Below are 6,000 nucleotides of genomic sequence, written 5' to 3' on the forward strand. Positions count from 1 at the left end.
GGGCCAATCAGCACTGCCCAGACAGAGGGTCAGGGGTCATGCAGCCTCATAGGACAGTCAGAGGAGAATGAAAACTCCTCCTACAAGCTTTAATCAGACACGGATAGAAGTCACAAGACTGCTATATTCTGCTGATGGTAAAAGGTATTTAGCAGTTTATATTTACTAAAATAATTGCATTTCCATGTTCTGTGTACTGTGGGAGACCAGATATAGTGAATGCAGGGTGCTGGGTTTAGTAACACTTTCAGAGCTTCCCTAATAGCCCCCCCCCCCCCCTCCTCTCCCAGGCCCCAAAAGCAGCCACTTGGCCTGCCCTGGCTATGATTACACCTCTGGTGGGGTTATAGTGAACTCAGATATAGAGCAGCCAGGGGTGACAGCAATATGTGTCAGCAATGGGTCATCTCAGGAGGATTGCACAGCAGCGTTGTAATGTAGTGACATAGTCCCATTCGTTTAATATTGCAGTCACACAGCTTACAATCGTTCTCCCTGCTGAATAAAGTCACACACAGCTCACGATCCCCCCCCCCCCCCCCCCGTATATAGACGGTGAGTCAGGGCTGGAGCATGCCTGCTGCCCCGTCGTGGTGATGTGCCATCTGCTGCCCCCTTGTCTCTCGGGACATCTTGGCTGGTGCAGCTGTCCTGTCATAAGGGGAGATAGATTTTGTCTGAGCGAATTAGCAGCTGCTGTCATATTCTGTAACTTCTCTATACAGCGAGGGGCGTTTTCATCACCAACACAAGAGCTTACAGTCTAATACTGTACAGAGCCTCCAAATGTCCCTGACTGGCAGACACAGCAGTCCTCTGTCCCCCCGCACCTGTCTCCCTTTGGGGTTAGATGTATAGATCTGGTAAATAAAATAACTCCTATATTTAAACCCTAACTGGATGACATTTAGTTTGCCAAACAATTTAAAACATGCAGCATACTACAGGACTTATTACGTTTGCTTTCTGTCTTGGGGGGTTTCCCCCTTCTGCAGGTCCATCTAAAGGGCGACTCCGCAGCTTTGCGGATTCCCATGGAGCCACCCTTTGCAAGCGCCCTCCGGCCTGTGACGGGTATATATCAGGGGCGGCCAGTGGTCATTTTTTTATGGGGGGCGGCAAACAGTCGGTCAGTGGGTTGGCGGGCGGGTCAGGTGCACTTACCCCATCTATGCGGCGGCTTTCCTTGCTCCTCAGCGGCTCTCCCTTCCCCTGCTTTCCACTGGCATCGGCGGCTTCCGTTTCCTCCCTCCTCCTCGGTGGCCGATTGGGACTCTTCTCTTTTCGGGCCAATCGGAAAACGGGTCTCAGACCTGCTTCTGATTGGCCAGATTGAGGATCAGTGTTAGAACAGTGAATATTCATTCGCTGCTGTAACACCTGGGTGAGCTCGTAGCGCAATGATCTGCACTCCGAGCCCACCCTATTTTGAAGCCTATTACAGCCTATGGCTCTAATCAGGTGCTTCAAAAAAACACCCCTGCCGCTTTAATTCAGGCACCCGGCGTCCTGAAAGGGGCCAGACGCCTGAATAGGGGGTGGCCGCTGAGGCCATGCATGAATCTATCCATTATTCATATAGGGCAGTGATGGCGAACCTTGGCACCCCAGATATTTTGGAACTACATTTTCCATGATGCTCATGCACTCTGCAGTGTAGTTGAGCATCATGGGAAATGTAGTTCCAAAACATCTGGGGTGCCAAGGTTCGCCATCACTGATATAGGGGGGTGGCGTGGAGAGAGGGGGGCGCCCCTAATTGACGGGCCGCCACTGGTATGCATGCTCCTTGTTGCTATCATACTGGAAAACGGGGGTCGCCTTGTAACCATTGCATGATGCATTTGGGTGTACGCACTTCAGTTCAGGGCTGGAGTGCGCATGCGCAGATAAACCACTTTGCGTCCGGGGCAATTGTTTACATTTTCCATACACATGTAAAAAAAATCAGCATTTTTCTTTGCTAGAAAAGTACTTAGAAACCCCCCAAACAGTATACATTTTCTAAAAGCAGAGTCTCCGGAGAATAAAATGGCGGCAATTGCAAATGTTTATGATGCACAATATTTGTGTAGCTGTTTATTAAATGCATATTTTCAGGAAAAAATACAATAAAATCAATTTTAGTGCACACACACATAAAATTATACCCAGTTTTTTTTTTGGTAAAATATAAAAGATGGGGTTGCATTGAGTAAATAGATACCAAACATGCCAAGACTTAAAATTGCATGCACCCGTAATAATGGCAAAAACTGGCATTACCTAAAATTTTTCATAGATAATACTTTAAGGTGAGCCTTTAAAGGTTATCATTGTGAAGGTAACTGTGAATTATGGCCCTAGAATTATCATTCTCTCTTGGACATACGTGATGATACCTCATACCCCATGATTGCATTTGTATGTATGTGTTTGGGGGAGGGGGGCTTTTAAATTTTTTAAATTATTTTTATTTATTTTATTACTATTTATTTATATTTTTCATTAAAATGTATTGGTCTCACAAGGGGGCTAACAAGCATTGGGCAGGTGACAGATGACGTGACCAGGACATTTTCAAGTGGAACTGCACTGCATCTGAGCACGACATACCAACAATGCTATTTAATTCAATGTTAATATTCAAATCAAACTCACCCCATCCATCCAGGTCTACATGCATTATTTTGCTGAGAATTCATTTTTGAAAAACACCCTCTGGTAATTCTGGCAGTGGCCATCTTAAGTAAGGGCAGATGACTCATGTATAGGGTTGCCACCTTTTCTTCAAATCAAACCCGAACACTTTGGCATCGCACAGCGATTTTCTTTTTCATAGTATGCATAGATAATCAATGCATAGATGTTGCTATTAAATAACATTTCTAATCATATGAAGTTAATCACAGAGTTCCCCCTTTACATCAGAGTCCACAGAGTTCCCCTTTTACATCAGAGTCCACAGAGTTCCCCTTTTACATCAGAGTCCACAGAGTTCCCCTTTTACATCAGAGTCCACAGAGTTCCCCTTTTACATCAAAGTCCACAGAGTTCCCCTTTTACATCAGAGTCCACAGAGTTCCCCTTTTACATCAGAGTCCACAGAGTTCCCCTTTTACATCAGAGTCCACAGAGTTCCCCTTTTACATCAGAGTCCACAGAGTTCCCCTTTTACATCAGAGTCCACAGAGTTCCCCCTTTACATCAGAGTCCGCAGAGTTCCCCCTTTACATCAGAGTCCACAGAGTTCCCCTTTTACATCAAAGTCCACAGAGTTCCCCTTTTACATCTGAACTCGCAGAGTTTCTTTTCACTGTAAGGGGGGACTCTGCAGACTCTGATGTAAGGGAGAACTCTGGGGACTCTAACATAAGGAATGTTCTGATATACGAAAAGGACTCTGATGTAAAGGGGAGCACTGTGGCCTCTGGTGTAAAGGGGAGCTCTGATGTAAGGGGTGCTCTGAGAACCCTGATTTAACTTAGCGTAGTCACTTAGAGGCAGGAGAGAGAAGGGGGGAGGGGGGAGACTTAGTCCGGTCTGAATAATGTGTCCGGGTCTCAGACAGTTTGAAACCCGGACGCATGATTCCAAACCCGAACCGTCCGGGTGAATCCCGAACAGGTGGCAACCCTATTCATGTAGCATTTACTTTTTGGAATCCATCTGCCCTTAGCTCAGGCATTGGCTTAGCTGAGAATCCTCCCCTTCTGAAGACTCCTGGGATGTATGACATCAGGAAGCAACTGAAGAAATGTAAAAAAAAAAAGTTTAAAACAAGTAAATATAATATACCTTCCTATGTATTGACTAATGCTAGCAGCATAAGGATTAAATATAGTCCATGTTGATTGAGAGGGTGAGGTTCCACTTTAAAAAGACCTAAGCACATAGAGCGGTTAGTCAAAGGCAAAGGGACCAGCCGTAAAGTTGACGTTGATGGGCCTGAGATTTTCTCAGTGAGCTGAGGGGCCAATCGCAGTGATGCGTGCCGTCATGTGACCTCTGCTCCCGGTCCTTCACCAACATGAAGCTCAATGGTGGAAGCATTTTCGAATATTGACCGAGTGACATCAAAAGTAAGAGAATGGGATATAGCCTCCAAAAATGATGTATGCTTTAGGTTGCCTTTATGTTTCCTTTGTGTTTTACAATACAAAAAGAAAGGAGACAAGAAAAGGAGAGTAAAGAGCGAAAAGAGAGCAAACCCTGGCCAAGGCCTGGAGAAGACCATTGATCTCCTTTGATGAGGTCAAACAACGCCTCCTGGGGACCATGACACGTGAAAAATGGACCTCCATTCTCATTGACACTCCTGCTACATACCGCGGGGTTTGGAGGCCATGATCACCTGAACATCGACCGCTCCATCCTCTACCTGTAACCACTAATGGTGACCAAGAGGAACCACCGCCACTGATGGGCCACGCGGGATATAAATATCTTCTGAGCTCTCTTCCTTCTGTCTCAGATTGCCATATATCGACTGACAGACTGAGGACTTCTCATGGGCTTACCAATCCCAGGCCTCTATACCCAGACATGTAATACAGTCTACACAGCCCTCATACCTTTACCTCTAATACTACAGAGCTTCACTCCTTTAGTGTAACACGCTCTGTAGTTTTGAACCTACAATGTATCTCATATTTCTTCTTTGTCATTTGGAAAGTTTAATAAAACTCTGTGTAAAACAAAAAGAGAGTTTAATACTATTTTATTATTTTTTTTACAGGAAAATACTCGATTTCACTTTTTTTTTTCTTTTTTTACATTTCAGCGCTGCTGATCCCCCTCCCCCCCCACTTGATTATTTAAGCTATTTCCTGTCTTCATTCACCAATGATGAGTGGCTCATCATTAGTATTAGTTGAATGGAATAGTGCCCCATCACTGGTATCAGTGGGAGGAATGATGCCCCATCATTTATATCAGTGGGAGGAATAGTGCCTCATCATTTGTATCAGTGGGAGGAATAGTGCCCCATCATTTGTATCAGTGGGAGGAATAGTGCCCCATAATTTGTATCAGTTGGAGGAATAGTGCCCCATAATTTGTATCAGTTGGAGGAATAGTGCCCCATCATTTGTATCAGTGGGAGGAATAGTGCCCCATCATTTATATCAGTGGGAGGAATAGCGCCCCATCATTTGTATCAGTGGGAGGAATAGTGCCCCATCATTTGTATCACTGGGAGGAATAGTGCCCCATCATTTATATCAGTGGGAGGAATAGTGCCCCATCATTTGTATCAGTGGGAGGAATAGTGCCCCATCATTTATATCAGTGGGAGGAATAGTGCCCCATCATTTATATCAGTGGGAGGAATAGCGCCTCATCATTGGTATTAGTGGGAAGAATAGTGCCCCATCATTGCTATCAGTGGGAGGAATAGTGCCTCATCATTGGTATCAGTGGGAGGAATGGCGCCCCATCATTGGTATCAGTGGGAGGAATAGTGCCCCATCATTGGTATCAGTGGGAGGAATAGTGCCCCATCATTTGTATCAGTGGGAGGAATAGTGCCCCATCATTTGTATCAGTGGGAGGAATAGTGCCCCATAATTTGTATCAGTTGGAGGAATAGTGCCCCATAATTTGTATCAGTTGGAGGAATAGTGCCCCATCATTTGTATCAGTGGGAGGAATAGTGCCCCATCATTTATATCAGTGGGAGGAATAGCGCCCCATCATTTGTATCAGTGGGAGGAATAGTGCCCCATCATTTGTATCACTGGGAGGAATAGTGCCCCATCATTTATATCAGTGGGAGGAATAGTGCCCCATCATTTGTATCAGTGGGAGGAATAGTGCCCCATCATTTATATCAGTGGGAGGAATAGTGCCCCATCATTTATATCAGTGGGAGGAATAGCGCCTCATCATTGGTATTAGTGGGAAGAATAGTGCCCCATCATTGCTATCAGTGGGAGGAATAGTGCCTCATCATTGGTATCAGTGGGAGGAATGGCGCCCCATCATTGGTATCAGTGGGAGGAATAGTGCCCCATCATTGGT

The sequence above is a fragment of the Aquarana catesbeiana genome, linkage group LG11, assembly GCF_042186555.1.
Source record: "Aquarana catesbeiana isolate 2022-GZ linkage group LG11, ASM4218655v1, whole genome shotgun sequence".
Lineage (NCBI taxonomy): Eukaryota > Metazoa > Chordata > Amphibia > Anura > Ranidae > Aquarana > Aquarana catesbeiana.